General features: G+C 46.5%; 1 protein-coding gene across 4 annotated transcripts in view; it reads right to left on the bottom strand.

The window, feature by feature from the left end:
• The window catches only part of COA6 (cytochrome c oxidase assembly factor 6), a 34380-nt gene that overhangs the window by 5255 nt on the left and 5935 nt on the right, over positions 1 to 23190 (bottom strand). The window contains exon 2 of one of the 4 annotated variants that reach the window (XM_069604187.1): positions 7558 to 7596. The exons of the other annotated variants lie outside the window; for them this stretch is intronic. The gene's annotated coding sequence lies outside the window, so the exon portion shown is untranslated. The remainder of the gene's footprint in view (positions 1 to 7557; positions 7597 to 23190) is intronic. 4 annotated transcript variants of the gene reach the window in all.

Genomic DNA, 23190 nt, shown 5'->3' with positions numbered 1-23190 from the left:
CCGGAGGATAGCTGGAGTGTACGGCACGGCAGAGGTGAAGGAGGCACTTGAAACCTTGCACAGAGAGAGAGATCCGGCACCTGGTCAAGGGCTCAGTGCAGGCCGGGGAGGAAAGTACGGACCGCCCCTCTCACAGGGGTTACGATACAGGGTTTAAGGGTACCCTCACACAAAACTGGATGAGCTGCAGAGACCAGTTGGCCGTATTTCAATATCAAGACAGTGAGCAGATGGCGAAGGCAAAGTGGGACCCGGCGGCTGCAGCAAGGACTATGGAAATTGGCACAACAAAGACGGATATTCGGGCCATCCTGGAAGAGATTAGGGACATGCGGTCAGATCTTGGAACAAGGTGGATGCGATGGAAGAGAGGTTGGTGGGGGTGGAAGCCAACCACCAGGCATCGGTGGACATGCTGGGGATGCAAATGGAGGTCTGGTTATCGGCGGAATGGTGGGTAGAGGAGGAGGAGTTAAGCCGAATAATGGACGACATGGAGAACAGAGAGTAACTTAACAATGTTAGGTTTTTCAGTCTAAAGGAAAAGGAGGGGAAGTCAGTGGCGAGCGATACTTAAACAGGTCCAGAGACCGCGCAAGGATTGAGATTGAAAGAGCGTACTGGGCAGGAGAAGGGGGCAGAAGGCCCCATTCGGTGCTGGTGCATTTTCATTATTATAGGGACAAAACCAGGATCCTCGAGAAGGCTAGAAGGCCGGGGTCCTTTGACTATGGGGACTGAAGGGTGGCCATTTACCAGGACTTGTCCGCCTTCACCTTGGCCAGAAGGAAGAAGTGTGCCCCCTTGACAAGGTGGCTACAAGACAAAAGGAGCGAGATACAGATAGAGGTTCCCATTTGCTTTGGATTTTTGAGTGGGAGGGAGTAAAGTACAACCTGGTAATGGAGAAAGACATTTTGAGAGTCACAAAGGATCTGGTGGAGGGCCACAAAGACCAGACAGTCTTCCAGGACGCAGCTAGAAGGCTGGGGATAGCTGAACATTGGCGAGTCCAGGGAGCAAGTAAATGTTGACGTCTTAATACTCCCTCATCAAAGAAGCCAGATTTGTTATAGGGGTTGGGATAGGCTGGCTTTTTTGATCGAGAAAGAAATGGAAGGGCGAGGAGCTGTGGCCATGGGCCAGCGAGCAAGGGTGAGGGGAGGGCTTATGAGGAGACAAAGTCGGGGAGAGTGGGTCCTCAGGGGGGAGCGGGGGAATTACAGTTAGAGGAAGGGGTTGGGGATTCTGGGTAGATGGAATGGGGGGTTATGGGAGAATGATGGGTGGTGGGAGGAATTGATGTTCGTTTAGCAGTTGACTAGGTTGGAGGGGGGGGTTCTTTTGTCCTGGGGAGGGAGCGTGGTGGTTTGACCAGCCGGAGGGGGGGGGGTCGATGGTAGAACACCTGATTGGAGTGTTAAGGGAGGGGGCGCTGTTAGGGTGGATGAGGGGTGGTTGGGTATGTTTTTCTTGCGTCTTTCCCTTTTATTGCGTTTCCAATGTGTCATAGTCAGGGGGTCATAAGAGTGAGCTGGTCTTCAGGGGGAGAGGGTGGGGAAGAGCGTAAGAGGAAGGTGGGAGAGGGATCCCTGTGGTTGGCACTAAGATGGGGGTGGGGATCACCCTGAAAGTGGGGACGTTGAAAGTACGAGGCCTCAACCCTCCATACAAAAGGCTGCTTGCGATGAAGGAAATTTAAGAATGCGCGTTTGGACACTGTAGGAAACAAAATTTCACCAGGGGAGGAGGATTCCGGGGGTATTTTATGCTTTGGGTCCATGAAGAAAAGTGGGATGGCAGTTTTGATGGGGGAGGTTTGTAGGTTTGAGATTCAGACCAAGGACAAAGAGGGGAGATTTCTCTTTTTCAAGGGTCTGGTTCAGTGGTCCAAACTCACTGTGGCGTTAATCTACTGCCCCAACACAGGCCATGGAGCATTTGGGAGAGGGTTAGTCGTCATCTCCAGCGGTTCACCGAGGAGGCCCTAGTGATAGGGTGCGATTTTAACATGGTCCTGGATCCCAGAGTAGACAGGCTGGACGAGGGGACTGAGAGGCAGACAGCGAGGGGGAGTCAGCCAAATTTAGAGACATCAATGCAAGCCTAGGGGTGGAAGATGTTTGGTCGGGCAGGGTCACTAAAGTGTGGGCAGGGACCCCTTCCCTGGTACCATTCACATATTACTTGGCAGTGCACGCCTCATTCCCCAGGACAGACCTAGTCCTCATTGATCAGACCTCTTATGGTGATGGAGGTGAGAGCGGTCCCTTGGTAAGACCACAACATGGTGACAGCAGTGGTGGGAGTGAGGGATCCCATCTGAACGGGGAGATGGTGCTGCAAGGACTTCCTACTCAAAGAGAAGGCAATGGGGGGTCCTCCTGGACAAAATCAAGGAATACTCCTGATTCAATGATACAGGGGAGGTGGGTATTAGTACCCTGTGGGACAGTTTTATGGCACCGCCAAGGGGGAACTGATTTGGTGGGGGGCTAAGAAGGAGAGGATCAGACAGGAGGAAACCTTGCACAGGAGGAACAAGGAAACTACGGCCTTGGAGGCAGGGCATTGTATGCAGAGAGGTTAGCAGACCTGAGAGCATTTACGGCAGAGCTTAAAGCCCTCCTAGCATATAAAACGGACTGGGCTATAAAGCACAATGCTACTATATAAAAGGGGAAAAGGCGGATACGTTGCTGGCATGGAGTCCAGGTGGGCATCGAGGGCAGTTAATGTGTTGGAAAGAGAGGGCAAGGCTCTTTTAAAGAGCAATAAGATAATCGTGAAATAATTTGGCAACTACTATGCCACACTATACTCCTCAAGAGGCGGTAGAGGATGGAACTCGCGAGGCTTCAGGGAGTGGTCTTGGAGGCATTGGATGCCCAGCTTCCGGTGAAGGAGGTGATCTCTAAAATTAACATAATGAGAAGGGGAAAGTCACCGAAGATGGGCCAACAGTTTTTACAAAAAGTTCCACTCACTCTTGCCTCCTGTGATGGTGTGAGTTTTTAACGAGGCATCAGAGGGGGGCCTGCTACCTCGAACAATGCTCACGGCCATCATAATACTCGAGGGAAAGGACTCGAGGAGGTGTGCACCCTATAGGCCAATATCACTGCTCAACGTAGATGTAAAGGTGTTGGCGATGGTGTTGGCAAATAGGTTGGACAAGTGCCTCCCAGCGCTCATCCATGGGGACCAAGTAGGGTTGATCGAAAAAGGAAGCAGGGCCTACCTGGTTTCGCTGCACTCAGAGAAGGCCTTCGATGGGGTAGAATGGGGCGGGGGGTTCCCCAGGGTGGAATGGGGGGGGTTTCTCCAAGCAGAGGTTTGGTTTTGGACACAACTTTAAAGCCTGGGTGAGAGCCATGTACAGGGGCCCTACGGCGAAGGTGGCAGTCAAAGGTGGGTTGTCAAGGGAATTACCACTACATTGGGGAACACAGAGGAACACAACAGGGGTGTCACTCAGGTATAGAGCCGCTGGCCGTGGCCATTAGAAGGGACAAGAGGGTGAGAGGGTAGAGATGTAATGGTGTGGAGTTTAAGGTCTCCCTATTTGCAGACAACGTTTTGTGCTATCTTACGGACCAAGGGGAGTCTTAGTGCGCTCAGTCGGGTATTGGGACCCCATGGAGCTCTCGCATGGCTGAAGATCTAAGTCCTCCTTATTGCCGATAGGAGTAGCCCCCTGCAGGAGAGGCCAAAGTGGGAGGAAGGTTACGGCCTCCGACTGGTAGCGGACAAGATAAAATATTTGGAGATTGTAATACCCAGTACACTAGACAGGTTGTTTAAAGAAAATTATGCTCCATTGGTGGTGGCAATTAGGGGGGACCTGAAGAGGTGGGCGGCGCAGGCGTTCTCACTCGTCGGTAGGATGATTATAAAGATGAACATGCTTCCGCGTTTGTCATTTCTGTTCCAAATGTTGTCCACAGAGCTGCTGGAAGGGTTTCTTCAAAAGGAAGATATGTGCTTCTTCGTATGGCAGGGGAAGTGGGCGCACATCTCTTGGGAGATTCTGACCCTCCCCAAAATGGAAGCGGGGGGGGGGGCAGCGGTTTGGCTTTCCGAATCTGAGGTTGTATTATAAAGCAGCACAATTCAGAGTTATGCTTGAGCATATGTCTCACGACCAGGAGCCTTATTGGGATGTTTTTAGAAAATTGCACCACTTAACCTAAAAGGTGCAGGGCTATTTGTGGGCTTCGGCCAGGTAGATGCGACCACCCAACACTAGGCACTTTATGGAAGCGTTGGAGGAACACTAGGGCTAAGGGGAATTTGTCCTCTTGGCTTACCTGGTTATGGGTCCCTCTATATTGCTAGGCAGTAAGGGATTCAAGGGAGCACATAAATGGCCCGACAAGGTCTTGAAAGTTGTGCCCACCACCTAAGGTGGGGACAAGGTTAAGGATTGGAGGAGGTGAGAGAAGTTTTAGGGAAGGAGGGAATAGGTATATTTGAGTACCTGAGGGTGAAGGGCATCCTGCTCACCCCAAGGTGGAAGGACAATCGGTTACAGGAGCTCGCCCCATTCGAGAAAAAGCTGGAGACAGCGCAAACGAGGAAGGGCATCATCTCACAAATGTATCGTCGTGGCGATGAGAGACCGGAAGGGATAAGATGTTCACCTCCTATTGTGTAAAGGTGTTGGGAGAGGAGGTCCCAGAAAATATGTGGAAGAAAATATTTAGGGCGACGAATTACAGGGAAACTTCTCCACGCATGCTATTGAACATATTTTAAGATCCTGCACGGATGGCACCAGGACCCGGTGCAGGTCTCGAAAATGTTTGCAGGGTCTCCTCCATTGTGAACCAGGGGTTATGGAGAGCAGGGTACTCTAATACACATGTGGTGGGTGTGCACAAAGATACAGGTATTTTGGAAGGAACTGCTGAGTTGGGTGAAAGATTACAAAAGGGCCAATTGCCGGCATAGCCGCTTACAGTGCTTCTCGGGATTCCACTGCGGGGGTATGGGACTATAGATTTCCGAGGATGTGGGAAGCCCTTCTGAGAATGGCAGGAAGGATAGTATTGGCTCAGAGGAGGAAAGCAACTGAGTTACCGGATAAAGAGGAATGGTTGAGGAGGGTATGGAAAGTCTATCTTATGGAAAAACTCACATACAAGGCCCAGGATGAGGTGTCAGCGTTTCATGGTGAGTGGGGCCTGTTTATGTTATGTCACCAGAATGTATTATGGCAACAGTCGCCCAAGGGCATCTTGGTGCTAGAGACCAAAAGTAACAGGCAAGGAGAGGGGTAAATCAGGATTTAAAAAAAAAAAAAGACTTCTGGGAGCAGCGAAAGGAAAAGTGGTTAACCATTGCGTGAAGAGAAAAAAGGGAGTTCCAAGCCTTTGCTGCAGCAACGGAAAAGGCACGCCCACCTAGCCGGGAGTATTTTATCCGGGGGATCTGAATTGTTAGATAGGATTGAGAGCAAAGTGCTCTGGGGGCAACGTTGGCACATAATTCTTTCTGGAGATATTCAGCTCCCAGTTTGTAAAAAGCTCTGGGGACAATACAGAGATTTAAACACCACACGCTTTTCAACAGGAAGCCAATGCAGCGAGCGTAGAAAGGGAGCCATATGAGAACGAAAAGGAGGATGAAGCTCAGCTCTCACAGCCAATTTCTGCAATAGCTGGAGTCGACAAATCAAGTAGGCAGGCTGAGCCAGATAGAGGGCACAACAGTAGTCAACACCACTCATAACTAGAGCAGAGACAACAAGAGCGTGGAATTGAGAGGGAATGTAAGGCAAGACCTTACGAAGGATTCTTCATTTAAGATGGCCAGCTTGACAGACAGCTGCCACCTGACAAAGATGCTGAGACTTTAACACCGAGATCTTTCACCACAGTAGTCGGCAACGAGCAGGGTCTGAAACCAGCAGGCCAACAGTCCAGGTTCCAAAACAGGGAGGGGGACGCAGATCCAACAACCAGCACCTCTGTCATCTCACCATTCAGTTTCAGCCAGTTCCTGTTCATCCATCCACCCACGGCCTCCAAGCAATCACTAAGGTCGGACAGCCATATCTGCGTGTCATCGGCAAAGGAATAGTAGAAGAAGCCATGGAAACTGAGACCCAGAAGCGGCTGGAAGTAGATATTGAACAGGAAAGGTGACAAAGGAAAGCCTTGTCACAACATGGGACTGGAGGGGAGATGGCAGGACGTGTGAATTTAGAGGGAGGCCAGGAGGAGGAGCGTAGAAGCTGGTGGAGGAGTGCACCAAGAGGGGCCCTTGGAGGGAGGAACGGGGAGAGGGTTAACTGGGATCTCCCAGAACTTGGAGAGACATGAAGCAAGACGTGTGAGAATTAGGGTCATTTCCTAGTGTTCCTTGTATTGTCCAGTACAGTCTTTTTAAACCCGGAAGTAGGGCGAGGTGGCTGTGCTGATGGGGAGGGGTAGAGTGCGATGGGGGGTCCTAGGGTAAACAGCAAGGTGGCATGATATGATTGCTAGATTGGTGGAGAGGTCTCCGAGTCCAACCAATCCTGGGAGCAGAAGTTATTTTGACCCCATTTTTGTTTGTAGTCTGTGGCTTTAATTTGTCTAATGCCATCTGTTGGGGTTATTGTGCTCGCTGCATTGTTTTTCATGTGCACATTTTTCAATAAAAATCAGGGTTCCCAAAAAAAGATAGAGACAATTGCCAAAGGTGACAAGGGACCCTCTACTCCGGGTTCCGTATTTCCTGAAACTAAGGCACACATTTAATAATGGTTGGAAGGATTAGGGCAGGATTGAAGGGACCAGCCATTGCCTCCAAAGTCATGAAAACTCAGTCCCTCCATCATTGTGCATTAGTGCATTAGTTATCGGGACTAGTGTTTCAGAAATATAAAAAACATAATGGCAGTCAGAAGGGGTCTTTTGAGAAGTGGCCTTTGTCTGACCAGTAAGCAGATATAGCCTGCAAGAGCTTGAACTTAAATTAATTGGGGCGTGAACAGCGAGTTCACATCTTAGTTGAGTGGCTCGCAAAAACCCCCGTCTCCACTAATTCGGCCCCTATGAAGGACGTTGCGGGATTAGCCCAGACCATCAAACACCATGGAATAGGATAGAGCCGTTGTCTTTTACCAAAGATTTTTCTAACATCAGACAGAATCCTGAACAGCGATATAATCAGACTAACAAAATTATATGCACAACGCATGAACATTTACATTAGGTGATATTGACCAACTTTTTTCATGCACATTACCCTCCGACATATGGAGGCAGTGTAGTAAACAGGATAGTGAAGAACCGTCAATCAAGTGGGAGGCTTTGGAGAAAAAGGAAGTACTAGATTTGAGAGGAAGCAGGGCAATTGCACGAGGACATATTGGAGGAATAATAAGAGGAAGCAATCGTCAGTTTGATGGTAACAATACGGAAAACCAGGGCCAAGGACAGTCAAAATATTTTGATCCAAGGCAGGGACAGCAGTATTCTGACAGGGGCTAATATGAAGACCAGCCATATGCAGATTATTATGCAACATAGGGATGCCCAGGAGAGGGGAAAGGCAGAGTGTAAATACCTGTTCACCCCACAGGTCCATATGTAGAATTTTGCATTGCTGAAAATAAACAGAAGTTCCTTTTAGATACAGGAGCAAACAATACTTCTATTTCCCACAAATGAGTGCCTTCAATACGCCCTCCAGGAAAATAACACCTCAGGAGGATTTTCTAATGATCCACCAGTCCGTAGTCCAGTATCGGAGCTCATTCACTTTCAGATAGGGCCCATTTCCTGCATGGCTCTGTTTATAACGGCTAAACAGGATTTAAATCTTTTGGGCATGGCCATATTTAAACGCTTGCATGCAAACATTTACTTTTCGCTGGATGGAGTCTACCTCACTTGCTCTGCTGAATCCTTTGTTTCCATCACGAACACTTTACCACCCGAACTTGAGAAAGCGGATAAAAGGGTGTGGGCATTCGGTAAAAATGATGTAGGATGCATGGCAGAAGATCCAATTCAAATTCACGACAAGATCAATGCCATACTCCCAAGGATACCCAAATACAAAATATCACAGGAAGGATTAGTAGAGATACGGGGAGTGATTGCCCAATTTTCCCAGTTCAGAAAAAGAGGGATGGCAAAGAAGGCTAACTTATTGAATGGAGAAGTTGGTAGATTTGCGCACCAACAATAAAATTGTGGTGCCCCAGTTCCCAGTGGTTCGAGATATGATATCACTTTTTACTATGGTTCCTCCCTCCACACAATACTTTACGGTTGTGGACGTAAAGAATACATTTTTCCAGTACCTTTTTGCCTTTAACAAAGACGGTCGCTCTTATACATTTTGTAGAGCACCACAGGGATACACAGAGAGCCCAAGCATTTACAGCCAGTTATTAAAAAAAACAATTAGACACTTTTACCCCTTCTCCAGGCACAGTGTTATTGCAGTACGTTTATGACCTACTTATAGCGGCAGATACCAAGGAAGGGTATGTGGACTGCTCCATGCGCTTGCTAGAGTTTTTAGCTCACTTTGGACATAAGGTTTCCTCAAATAAGCTATAATTTTGTCAGCAGCAGATCACTTATCTAGGACATTTACTTACTAAAAGAGAGAAAAGATTGCACTCTCAGCAAATACAAATGATACGTAACAATGCAATACCCAGCACACAGCAAGAGGCTAGAGGATTTGTGGGGATGACTTCATTCTCTGTAGACAATGGTTGTTAGCTAAGCCCCTTACTGGAACTTACTACTAACACTAATCCTGTACCTCGCCCCTGGACTCCGTCTCATCAGGAAAGCTTTGAGGCACTCAAATCTGCACTATGTAACTCTCCTGCGTTAGGAACACCAGACTGTACTAAACCCTTTTCTCTGTGCATGAACTAATAGGGTGTGTCTTATCCGTACTGTGAGAAACCTGAGGGTATTCTCACTCTTATTCCCCTTGGGTCCTCTGCGCACATGGCCAGGGAAAGGCCATCGCTTTTGGATCCTTACCCTGGGGGTGGACAAGCAAGGGAGAATCAACTGGGAGTGCCCCCCCCCCCCTTGGGCAAAACATGTTATCCCCTTTCCCTAAAACAACCCACCCCATCCTTCTCCAACCTTTATGGGTTATTGCAAACCAGCTTCCATTATTTTGTCTCAGTCATGCCATTCTAGCACTGGGATGACAAAGACGACTAGGAGGCATACACACCAACGTACAACCACACCACTGGTACTGAAGTGAGGAAAAGAGCCCCAGAGGATTACTACTACAAAGATCAGGCATGTCACACTAATACGTCTAATTATAGTCAGGAAATTGAAAGAGAAGACTCACACCTGCAGCTCATTCACCCACCACAGGTGTATAAAAGGTGGGAAGCCAAAACAGCACAGAGGGGAGGGAGAGAAAGGCAAGGCACTGCTGTGAGCCCTTGGATGCAGAGCTGCCGTGTGGCGAAGGTCGGAATACCAGGGACTGCAGAAGCCAGTGGACCGAACTGGCCTGGCATGAGAACAGGATTTCTCTGGTGCAACTGCAAGGCAAAAGAAAGCGCCATGCTGAGGGGCCGGCCTTCTACCAAAGAGACAGGAGTGCTTGTTCTGCTGTGAGAGCGCGGGAGTGTCTAAGGGGCAGAAGAGGGAGCCCTGGAGGCAACCTAGTTGAAGCAAGTCCAATGCGATATGCGAGAAGCCTGCAAAGGAAGTTGAGGAGTTTCAGAGACCAGGAAACCCGGTGTGAAACCGACTGCGAGCGCTTTGAAGGAATCAGTGATTGGGCAAGTATACAATGTAGTGGAGTGGTTGCGCGTGGTGTGAAAGAAGCGGAACAAGTTCTCGAAAGTCCTTGTTTGGACTATGAATTAACAATCAGGTAAAGTGTTAAAGGGACTGCGCACCCTGAGAATAGGCAGGTGGCAGTACTGAAAGGTTCTGACTTGCCAAATAAGCATTTCAATGGTGTAAACGAAAAGAAATCTGGTTCGGCCAACCTCATCAAACCTATTTCGAACATTGAACTGAATTCAAATAAAGCAGATGGCTTTTTCTAAACACTGGATCGAATACAGGTCAACCACCAGAAGGTGAAAACCAGAAATTGGGAATCTTTTGAGCCTATTAAAACTGTGAATTATTGTGAACTTTGGGACAGTAACCCCAGCATTTCTACTGTGAATTATTTTGAACTTGGGGAAGGGTGCCCCAGTGCTTCGGTTGTGAACTAGCTTTAACTTGGGGAAAGAACCCTCGGTCCTGATTCAAACTATTTTCCCTTTCGTCTATAAAGGATCATTTTGAAACTGTTATGAAACTACTTTACACTTTGGGCAAGGGGCAGAACTTTGGGTTACACACCGTTTTCTTTTGGTTCTTGGTACCCATACACATTGTATAGGTCAAGGACTGCCTGCCACAGTCCCTGGAAGGACCGGGACACTATTTTGCCGGGAGACTGCGTGTTAACTAAGAGCATTCAACATACCTCTGGGCTGCAACCCAGGAGGAAAGAGCCGGTGCAGGTGCTCGTGGCAACACAAACAGAAGTCAATTGTGATGGACATAAAAACTGGGTTCATACCAGTCATATGAAGAAAGCACCTCTACCCATCCTGCAATACAAACAGCCTAGGGACGGCTGTATTGCTGCACCATGTCTTTTCTTCTGCAGAAACACCTGTGGGGAAAAGGGAACCTGAATTGATTTCTCCGGCTACAGTGTTCTCCAAAGACGTAGGACCAACTGAAGGGCCACGCTATAATCTGAGACCAAGAAAACTTTAATGAAACGGTCAATGACAAATTGATTATTTGGGAAAACTCGGGAGAGAGCAGCTACCCCGGTGGTCAAGACCGAATTTTAAATAACTACCTGGGGGTTAGGTATTTTGGACACTCCAAAAATATATTATCCGCCTCCACAGATACACTGGCCATGCCTATCTGTTTTTCAATTGCTCTACAAAAATGATGCATTACGCACTGACAGAAAATGGTTGCTCAAGAATGTGCCTTCTTTTTTCATCCTGCTTGGCGCTTTTGCATTATGTGATATCTATTTGCCCCTTTCGATAAAACCTACACCTGTTCCCTTTTCTAATGTTACTATGGCAACTTTACCCCCTAACCAGCATTATTATTGTCAATGAATGAGCAGAATTTTTATTTTTTTTACACTTAAGCATCATATGCACAAGATGGTTCAATGCAGCAATTGCCATGCATGATTACAGTTTCCTGCCTTTGTAGAGGAAGGGCTCCTGCTGCAACAGTTGCACCTCCTGTTCTTTGGGGCCTGTTTTCTTTTACATATCTACCTGTTTGCTGCCAGGCACTTGCCCGGCTGCCCAAACCTCCTGTTTCACCTGTATCGTTTAGTAATGCTTGGATAATGCAAGGTGTAGCAATACAAGAAATAAGAAATAATGGCCATTGGCATTAGTACCGAGCCTCCTTTCTCTTCCCAACCTGTGGGCTGGAACCCGTGCTTATAAAACACCACATATAGTAGAACCGATGTTCAAAGAGCCGTTTGTGGAAATGTACATTAAACGAGCACCAGTTATTTTTCTCTTTCCAAACAAACATCAACCCAGAGAGAGAGAGAGAGAGAGAGAGAGAGAGAGAGAGAGAGAGAGAGAGAGAGAGAGAGAGAGAGAGAGAGAGAGAGAGAGAGAGAGAGAGAGAGAGAGAGAGTTCAGTTGCGTGTTAAGTTGCAGACACTGCTATCAAGCTAGGAAATCGCATACAGTCAAAATAGCATGCACAAATATCAGATGGTGGTGACCCTCCTCTTTAATCTGGGGCTAAGGATAGAAAGGAACCCATGTTGAGCTTCCCCCTGCATGTCTATTTGTATTTCACTATAATTACTCACCAGCGTTTCTGTTCACCCGGTCAGTAATTTACCTTTCAAGGACTCTTATTTGCAGGTCATGCTAACACAGCTTAAAAAAACCAAAATTAAAGAAGGAAAGATTGTAAGTCAGAGAGCACTAGCGAAGCATACGTTATCGCCTCTATCCACTCGAGTGCTTTCCTAATGCTAAATAAATTTAACTATGTGACTGTTATTCTGTGAAGGTGTCTCATTCTTGGTTTATATTCCAGCCGGGAGAACCTTTAGGAGGGGCTCACAGCTTTCCTCTAATTTGCACCTTTTTTACAGGCCTCTTAAATGAACACCTGTCCAACAAATAAGAACCATAGACTGACACAGGAAACTCCGGGATCCACTCCCGTTATTGTGTTATTGTACAGTGCCTGCATCCATACAAAACTGGTTCACCCGCCACCTCTTCAGATATGTATATTTTATGCAAATAAGCATAAAATGTGAATATTGTAGTAGTTATAGTTAAGTTGATCTCCCCATAAACGTATCTAGACTTTGCATCGCATGCCAAAGCATCAAACGCCTTAACATAGAAAAAAAAGCATAGAAAAAAAGCCATTGAATGCATCGTTTTCAATGGTAAAGGGTTTATATTAATTATAATGGGTTTTTGAGGCAAATAAAAAGGGGGGGTTTGGGGGATACCCTCCTCATTACTAAAAATGGGGAAAAATGCACTCAATGCTTTTTTTTATGGTAAGGCATTCAATGCTTTGGCATTTGATGCAATGACTATAAACCTCGCCATAATAAAGGCACTTTTTGATATATTAATGACTTACTGTTTGGTGGATCTTGATTAAACAAATCTCTGAATTGAAATGAAGAGAGGTGGGAAATGTATTGGGGTGGGGGGGCAGGGAAGTCTCCAAAAAAAGTAATCCCCCCCATATAATGTTACATTGGGCAAACATTGTTCTCACCTATAGCTGAACCTCTGGACGGATTTGCCCCAAACTTTCACAAAGAGCAGGCAACTAGTCCCAACAGCATGCTTTTACTTGTTTGGTGCACATCTCTGCCTAAAAGTATGCTAGCGATATTTGGGTTGTGTGAGAAACCTGAAGGTGTCTCTCTAGTTAGTCCACCGGGATCTGTCATCCAGGTGGCCTGGACACGGCCATTGCTATTGGATCCAGTTCCTGGGGGTGGACCAGTGAGGGAGGATAACCTGGAGGGGTCGGGGGTCCTCTGGGAGTTGGGACACAGACAGGCGAGATGCGGTATTCCCCCTTCCTTTAACACCTTTTCCCCATTCTCATTCAAAACCACTACCCCCCTTTTCCAACACAAACACTTTTGCACAACACAAAGGACAACGGACTAACACCAGAGCCGTTTATCTGACATATCCTAATACAAGGGTCAGGCAATTATCGCACACACCTGATGGCCCTTTCCCTTCCCCACAGGGATAAAAGGTGGAGCCCAAGAGCACAGTACGAGCACGGCAGACAGCACGACGAGACGGTTAGCGTGGAGAAAGGCAGCAGGAATTCAGAGGGCGGCGAGGAGAGAAGTGACCTTGCCCTTTTCGTCCCAGACCCGCAGAACCTTCGTGGAAGAGAACCTAAGATTGCGAATAATAGCATAAGTGTCTAGTAGCAGATGTCAACGGTACACGGGGCAAGGGTATACCAAAAAGTAGGAGTGAGTGAAGCTCCTACGACCATGGTACCGGCCTTGACTCCAAAGAAGAGGAAAGCCAAGCGGTTCATCGCAGCCAGTGAGTCGAAGGGAGGGACGAGCAATTGTGAATATAAAGTTAGCAAGAGTGAACCCGATCAAGGGATGCTGACAGGAGGGGTGAAGTCATCACCCAAGTACTAAAAGTCAAGAGGGGTTTGAGCCCACGTAAAGGGAGAACCAGGGGTGAGACCATCACCCTACGTGAACTGTGGATTACAATACAGAAGGGTCAGCGCCCAGAAGGAGGGACACAGGGGTGAATCATTATCACCCTAACTAATTTCTATTTGGTTAAAGGAACTTTTGTTATTTGAACACGTCAGGCCCCCGAAGGCAAGAGACTTTCAAAGGAAATGAGACTTGGCCATCGCAGTCCGGAGAACTGCCATTGGAACTATCATCTTGTGCTGTAGAAGCCCGAGACTGTGTTGTGCTCCAAGCTCCCATCTTACCCTGTGCTAAAAACCTGGGGAAGGGAGACGCAGGCTTCCGCATCCTGACATTATTTGAGAACACTTTATTTTCTTTAAAACGATCCCACGATCTTTTTTGTATTAGTCGTAAGGTTTGGCAATAGGTTTCTTAGTATAGGATCTTTTATTTGACACAACGCCACTAGGACTGCCTTACTTTCATTCGATGGTTGACGCTTGCTCCCATTTTAGATTCAGGTTCAGATTAGGCGTTTTTCAAACCTGCATACAGCATTCGTTGTTAAAAAAACACCCTTGAACAGTGATCACTTTGTGACGGTCTTACTTGTTGCCACCATGAGTTCCCCACAGTTGACCCAACATTAACAGACCGACATTGTTCTGTGTCCGAGTTTGCTAACTTGCATTTGTCGACCCAACACATGTCTTCCAATTTTAGAAAGTGGTACACAGATAGCCAATCAGATTGTAAAAATGTTCCACGCTCCAAACCAAACAGCCACCATCGTTATTTTGTGGGATCTTGAAGAGACCATTCTGCAAAATCTATCAGAAAGGTGCATATCGCAGCCCTACACCATAAGCAGTGTGGAGGGCAACAAATGGCAGTTTCTTTGCAGGGCTTGCATACCCAAGCCAACTTGTGAGCCGGAGCAGGTCTCGGAGCCAGGTGAACCTGGCTTTGATACAGGCCTAGTAATAACACCACTTCCCTACCAGGACCACGGTGGTGCCTTGGCCAGTTCGGATGGGTGAACTGACCCGCAGGGTACGTCACATCCCACAGACCAACTACAACTAAGGAGGGTGCCCTGGGCAAGGTTAAAATCCTGCTGACCCACAATATGATATGATGGGTTATTTATAACACGCTTAATAAAAAAAGGTTTCTAAGTGCGGACCCGGGGATTGAACCTGTGGTGCTCTGTGTCGTCTTGCTTCCAAGGCGAGCACGTTGCCCCTGACCTATCCTCCAGAGACAATGGCTACTGAGCCTGAAGTTCTGGTGTACCATTTAGGTAACATTCACCTGTAAAAAGATGTAATCTTTCCATGAAGTTGAAATAAGTGACATAATTACCACTTTTTGAAAGTATATATTAGTGGCTTTGGGAGAAATTAACAAATTAAAAATGTTAGATTTATATGTATATCATTTTGGAGACAGGTTTTGTGTCCTCTCACAGTTGTATTTGCTACAAAGTATGTATATAATTTCTATTGCTTGTGTTTTTTTCATTTCTTTCTTATTTTTAAGTATTGATATATGTTAGTGGTGTAGAGATAATCTTCTCCCCCACACGCATTGAATGTTATGTCTTGCTTTTATATGTAGTATCTAAGTTAAATCAAATAATGGTAAATTATTTTTAGATTGGTGAATATTTTGAAAAATCCTTAAAAAATAGAGAACAAACAAGTCTCCTCATTCTTGGGTTCTATTTTCTTTTTTTTTAATTTCATTAAGCTTTTTAACACTTGTGTAATCAGTTATAATTAGGCCTTCAACCAAGTAGGCATGTGTTGGGCACCAACCCTAGTATTTTGTCCATTTAGGGAACTTGGCAGTGCCCACAAATGGCTAGTTGTGGCCTACAGACCAGCAATGAGGGCCCAGGTGGCTTGGGAGTGCAGATGGCTGCACCGAAGGCCGTAAACAAGCATAGTGACTATTGGGCACAGGATATGACCATTTGCATTGGGAACCTAAGCTGGTTGGCAATGGACGTGGCTGCTGGCCATGCCCAGTGGAGCCCAATCAGGTGCCCCAGCCCCAGTGGGTACATTGGATTCTATCGGAGGTGCCCGCCGTATGGCAGTCAGCCCAGTGGACCCATTGGGTGGTTCAGTGATGATCCTGCCACATGCCCAGTTGAAGGTAGTGGTCTGCAAACTGGGCTCCAAGGATGTCCGGGAGGATTCCAGACTCTTTAAAAAGGGATTAAGGTGACAGTTTTTGATGGCAACTGCTTTTTTAATATAAAATATAAGCAGTAGAAAATCTGTTTACAGAGACCGGGCTCTCGTGAGATCCTTTGGACTTTAGGCAGGTCCAACTGCTAGGTATGAAGGCCCGGAAAGAATATTTTTACTCAATTGGGGTGGGAGTACTCGGTATGAACAAGTTTGACTACCACTGGCCTATGGTAATATCCTGGCCAAAGTGGGTGCTGTAGGAAGAGTGCCAGCATAGTTCAAGTAGATCATTTTTTAAAGAAAACATACACATTCCCAGAATAAAACCTTACAAAAATTGTGGGATTACATATATGATAGAAGTCATTTATAACATGCCTGTACACAATTGTTTCTAGGCACGACAAGACAAGGAGGGGGGTGGGATAGAAGGAGGACAAAACAACAAGCTTACTAGGCCTTGTGCCATTCCGATTGCTCAAGTGCGGGGAGGGGAGAGGTGCACGTAACTCACCAAGTGCTGCCGGAGGGTGGCTCAGAAGTGCAGAGAGAACAGGAACTGTAGATTAGCAGATACAGATCCTTAGTCGAAGCGCGGAGGCAGTGCAAGGGCAACTGGACACGCAGGAGCCTGGAACAGAGTTTCAGTGGGTGGCCAGGTGACCAGTGTGCAGAGCAGTCAGGGACATTAGCAAGGGAGAGGAAGAGAAAAAGCGGAAGCGAAGAGGAATGTCTCGAGTTGCTTCCGGAACCGGAGGTGGTTCTGCTCATGTTTGAGAGAGGCAGTTTGAGACGGAGGCCCCAGCCGAGGAAAGAGTTCTACCCCTGATCTCTGCTTGGAGAAGCGACTGACCTCAGAGAGCTGGAGGTGGATGAGCGGAGGGCTCGAGAAGGAAGGTGTTTAGGAAGAGAAAGTTGGAGGAACTGCAGTCTCAGGCCGCCGACAGCCTTGTGGACGATCCAAAGGGTCATGAACTTGATCCTTGCAGCCACAGGGAGCCAGTGGAGAGATTTCAGACCTGGAGAGATACGATCCCTGGGTTTGAGACCAAGGACAAGTCTTGCAATCCCGTTCTGGATAAGTGAATAGAGACAGGCAGATTAATAGGCTGTTGCAATAGTCCAATTTAGAGAGGACCAGGGCTCTGGAGACGGTGAGCTTTGGGGGAAAAGTGAGAAAAGGCAGAGTACCTCCGGGCAGGTGCAGCTGATAATGAGTCTTAGAGATGTGAGAAGAGAAGGAGAGTGTGGCGTTGAAGATGACACAACAGTCGGGTATGAGAGAAGGGGCAGAGGGGAGCCTGAAGGAGAGCTGGGTGTCACTCATAACACAATGTTAGAGCAGAAAGTAGCAATGCGATGGGCAAGAGGTGTCAGGTAGTGGTTGAAAAGCCAGGGGGAGAGGTTAGGTAGTGACCCCTGGGGAACACCACGAGAGAGAGAGGAGAGAGAGAGAGAACCAAAGTTGGACCTGGGAGAGTCAGTCAGTGAGAAAGGAGGTCAAACAGGCCAGGGCCTTAACAGTGATACCCAGGTTGTCGCAGAGGCGATTGAGCAGGATGTCGTGGTTGACCGTGTCGAAAGCAGAGGATAGATTGAGGAGAATGAGGACAGAAGGAAAGTTAGAGTCAAGATTACATACATCCCACTGTAAATTGTAGGCAAACATACCAACAATAGCATACACTGCTGATGATTTTACAACGGATTGCGTCACCTAGGACTTCATCCATGACAAACGATACCGATATATTCACAAAGCATTGTTAAGCAGAAAGGGCTGATGCCAGCAGTACTCTAGATAAGATTTGGAAGTGGGACTATTTTACTCCCTATTTTTATTTAAAGTTGGGAGTAAAAATGCAAGTCCAATTCCCAGTGAGAGTATGTTATAAGCAACTAACAATATGGGTTGAAAAACAGATTTTATATTCATGCACATTAAGAGATACTTATGTACTTCTTCCAATCAATCAGGTACACAATAGTAGTTTCTTCCTTTGGTACTACGTGCACTACTGGTCCAGACATATTCATGGTGCTTTGACTGAGAAAGCAGGGGTGCAAAATTCTACATGCTTTTACACCATTTTTTTTGTGTGTAATTTTCCTCTTCATTTTAAATTTTTGAAATTATTCGCCACTTTTTAGGGAATAAAAGTGGCCGATCAACCCCTTGTGTGGAGGCAGGTTAATTCAGTTTTTAAAAAAAATTATTCTCACAAGATGTAACCTTGGATACCTTTTACTGAACTAACTGGAAATAACAATGCATTGACCCTCGAAGATGGTGGTCACACAGTGAAATGAGTTACTAGGAAACACACACTGGACAGTTCCTTCTCAATGATAAAAAGGGACTTTTTATTTCAAACTTTTTTGGAGGGGGAATAGTAGGCATGAAATGCAGGCCTGAAATGGCACTTTATGTAAAAGCACTACAAACCTGGTAGCAGGGAATGTGTCAACAGCATTCACTTAAAACAGTTCACATTTCTAGCAGTGCCTAGAAATGCATTTAAAGAAAGAGCACCCAATTCATTCATAACTACACATGTTCTTGTAATTATGCATAGGCAATCTCACATGGTTGAAGTGGGGCCCAGTTTGTTCAAAACATCATTCATGTTATTTTATACAAATATTGAAACAAAAGATTTAAAAAACACAATTGGGGGGGGGGAATCAGGTTGTGTGGTTTTGCATTTATTCATACAGAGCGTGAAGAGGTGCTTTGCAGTCCCAGTTAGTGTCAGGGCTGTGTAGTTATGTCTATACAACTACTCAGGTTTACTGGCTCGAATACAATGTGACCACTACAAAATATATTTACAGTTTAAATGGTTCGTACAGACAATTACTTGACAGACATTACCAGGAACTTAGTGAGGAACCCACCATGGAGTACAAAACCACCTCCGATTTTGAGGACCCCACCATGGAGCACAAAACCACCTCTGAGCAAATCACCACATTCATGCCAAACTCCTGGGATATTCTATATGGTCCCAAAGAGCCACAAACCCGAAAATCCGGGTGCATCTATAATGAAACCATCCGAAAGCCTCTGGTGAAGGACACAAACGGTTTAGCACACAACAACACTTGTTCTCACTTTATATTGCACGAAGGGAAGGTTTTAAATGCATCTTAGCCACTGGCAGTGCTCTGGGCACACTTCCATGCCACTGTTTTTAGCCCATCAGTGTCACTGCAGAAGAGCATCAGCCATGTGCAAATCAGTCTGTCCGCCACCAATTGGAGCAGTACATCCTCGAACTACAAGGCTACGTCTCCTCTTCACAGACACGCAATCAACGGTAAACAGGTTTTATCCTTGTTGGCCCTCAGTGAGGTGCAGCTTGGTTCCCTATAGCGTGGCGAGCAAAGTACCCACATCTGAAAATACCCTCTTACACAGAAGGTGACAAACTATAGCCAAAATGAAAATGCAATAGCTACATCCTGGAGATTCCTGAAAAATGCAACCACCATGATACACCCCCTAAATGCCCTCATCTAAGATCGCACATGATTGATAACAATTTTTCCTTTAATGTATCTCGCACTTCATACAAAAAGACTGGATACAGCTTCGAGCACCTGCACGACACCTCCGATTGGTCCGCTATGAAAAGGTAGGAAACAAGTTCTTAGAACGATAATCACAGACATACCTACGTACATCCTTCTTGTAAAAGGGCCAATCAATAAGATAAATGGAACGGGAACGGGAATTTAATACAATTTTGTGGTGAAAACACCAAGCGACCAAAAGGGCCTTTTCACTAGATCAAGAACGAATAACACCTGGAATATACACATGCAATGTTAGCAGATACAAAACATGCCAACACATCTGTGCCAAAGCTGCCAACAAACGTACAGAACTGAACAATACAGATACAAGGGACATACAACTGCAGATCGTTCAGTGCACACTTCATCCAATGCAACAAACGACTGCAAGGGAAGACTGGAGGGGTGACTTTCCAGGAGCTGTATGGAAGGATGAACGTACAGTGATATACCAGGCCTCAAAATGTACACTCTTCACTTGCCATTGGCGAGCAAATGGTGTGCGGTTTACGTGGCTAGAACGGAGGTGGCGAGTGACCTTTTTATGCCTGGCTAGTAGCTTGCAATCTTTACCTCTGGATATACGATCTCAAACCACAAAACATACATGTGGTTCACCACTTCATACAGAATGGGCAAAAGCTGCTGCAGGCTCTTTTGGAGATGCTATTGAAAGCCCCTCAAATGCTACGCGAAGAAGAGCGTGGGAGCTTTAGTACTTTAAGATGCTAAACATAAAAGAGGTCTGAACATAGATAATGTTTTATTATACACAATGGCCAACTTTACACAGAATACTAGCACAGCAACCACATCAATGTCAGAAGACAACCTGCCTGCAAACAACACCCCCACCAACAGCTGTTGGGCACTACTGTTCAGAACCCCTAATGGGCGAGCACACAAGTCTGGGCTGTCTACACTGTAATGGTTGGCACAAATTAATCGAGCAGGAGACACCCCAAGATAGCGGGAATGGCTACATTTTGTATTTGCCACATTGTATGCAAGCCAGGAAATCTTTATCAAGCTTGGGGCATACTGGTATAGTCTCGGGCTCTGAACGCATTTGGTAGTAATCCCATTGTATACAACCCATTATACCAAAGGATATGTATTAAAATCACTGGACAGTCCTGACCGTTCAGAGGCTGCAAAACATACATCCAGACGGTGAAGCAAATGCAAAACCACCCGTTCTGCTTTGCAATTGTGTGTTTAATTCTTTCATTTCAATAGGCTTAAAAAAATAAATAAATAACAAACAATGTTAAACATGCTGTACCCCACTTTACATGAGTGATTTAGAGAAATTATTACATTCAGGGTAAGAGCGAATAAGGTGTGCTTCCTTGAAAGGCATTTCTCTGCATTGATGGGATAGTGACCGGGAACAGTGAATACTGTTATGCATTTTTCCTGCTGCCAGATTTATGGTCTTTTAGCTGAAGTGGCAGTCCCAGGACTACAATCCATGCACACAACGGTTCTAGGCAAAAGACTGCCCGCTACCATGTCCTGTACCCACAGAACATGGATTATGGCCATGCCCTCCGAGTGCTGCTTATTGGACATGGCTTATGGCAATGCTGGCAGCACGACAAGCCCTCCCTTTGGGTACTGCTCAGAGATCATGGCCTACCCCCATGTATTGTACAAGTTATCCATTGGCACAATACCCAATGTTAATGGCTTTCCATCCATGACATGCCACACGAGCAGTACCAACGACAGGGCATAAGATTTTATAGCGCGCTCATAGGACCAAAGGCCTCTTGGTGCTAAAGCATCAAGCCCAACTACACAGTGCACTATACTTCAAAAGAGGAGCATTTTCAAAAGACGCCTGAATTGAAGATGGTTCGGGTTACCTCTCAAGACAAAAAGGTAGCGTATTGCATAGTTTGGCGGCCGCCACCGAAAAGGCGCGGCCACCCACTCGTGATAGGCGAACTCTGGAGATCAAGCAGGCATTTGCCGAACTAAGAGTTTGGGTTGGGAGACATGGGGAGAATGTGTCCCATAGATAATCTGTACCTTGGCGATAGAAGGCCTGATGAACTAAGCAAAGGGCCTTAAATTCTAGGAAGCCAGTGGAGGGAACGTAGGACTGTAGTAATATGGGCGCTGTAAGGAGTGTTAGTGGCCACCCTAGCTACCAAATTATGCAGCAGATCTAGCCGGTGGATCAGCCCCACTGGCTGAGCCATAAACAAAGAGTTACAGTAGTCTATGAGGGTCATGGCCAGAGAAGCTGCCACCAGAGGTCTAAGATGACATGGCAGAAAGGGGAGCGCACTACATAAAATCCTCAAGTGGAAGTGGCTGACCTTACACACGATTCCGACCTGAGCGGCCATGGAAAGTGTGTATGATAAAACTCCCCAGATTTTCGCCAACCGACAAAGGAAGAGGAAAATCAACCAGTGCCACAGGCCAGATAGATTGGCACAAAGAGCTGGATTTGGAGGGGAACCCACCACCAAGACCTCAGTCTTGTCCCCATTCAACTTCAACCAATTCCTACCCATCCAGTCCCTCACGGCCACCAGGCACTGACTGAAGCGCAACAAGACTTCTGCCTGGTTTAGATCTAATCGAACCAGGATATGGGTGTTGTCGGCATAAGAGTATCACCTGCGGCCGAGGTAGAAGATGAGGCGGACCAAAGGCTGGATGTATATATTAAAAAGTGAGGGGGACATGGAGGAACCCTGAGGGACACAAGATAAAGAACTGAGAGCAGAGGTAAAGAACAGAGAGCAGAAGTAAAAGAGGAAAGAGAAAGATTGACCCTTGTCAATCAGGAAGAAGGAAAACCAAGCCATGACAGCCCTGGAGAGGCCTGCCGACGCCAGACGGGACAGCAAGACCGGATGGTCTACATGTCAAAGGCCACCGAAACATCTAACAATATCAGCGCAGCCATTCCACCGCTGTCCACCAGTCAAGCCAAGTCGTCGACAAACTAGGACACTCCCCGTGCCTCATCCCGGAAGAACACGTAACTGAAAATCGTCAAAAACCCCACTGCTTTCCAAGAACGACGAGAGAAGGGCAGAAACTAAAGACTCAAGAAGATTCATAAATAAATAGAGTTAGAAGTGAAATAGGCCAGAAATTAGCAGGCAAAGTAGGATTCAGTGATGGCTTCTTAAGAAGAGGGATAACTGACCTGTTTCAGCTCCACTGGAATAACCACCGACAAGACAAATTAACTGAATACCAAACCGAGAATATTCCGCAAGGAGGGAGTGGGCTCCGTAATAAATCGACACAAACCCGGATCCAATAGAGAGTCAAAGAACTGACTAAAGGGGAGTTAAATTTAATACTGAAATCGCCCAAGATAATCAGTTTAGGATATTTCACTTGAAGATCTGCTGCCAGTGCAAGAAAAGGATCAAGGAACCCCAGATGGGAACCGGGGGTCCTATAAATTAACAGGAGATGCACAGTACAGGTAGAAAAGAGTGTCTCCAATAAATAGAGACTCCATGTTCACATCATGCAGGCATGGGATCTCAAATACATTGAAATTTGATGTATATATATTTAAAAGCAACACCACCACCAGGTTGGGATGCAACCCTGTCCCGGTGAACCATTTTGTAATTAGATGGGAGTGCTTGTAGCAACACAGGAGCAGAAGCTGCCCCCAGGCAGGTCTGTCAAGCACATGAAA

Source organism: Ambystoma mexicanum, chromosome 3q (genome assembly GCF_040938575.1).
Source record: "Ambystoma mexicanum isolate Mex_15411 chromosome 3q, UKY_AmexF1_1, whole genome shotgun sequence".
NCBI lineage: Eukaryota > Metazoa > Chordata > Amphibia > Caudata > Ambystomatidae > Ambystoma > Ambystoma mexicanum.
This window is presented reverse-complemented; position numbering and strand designations above follow the sequence as displayed.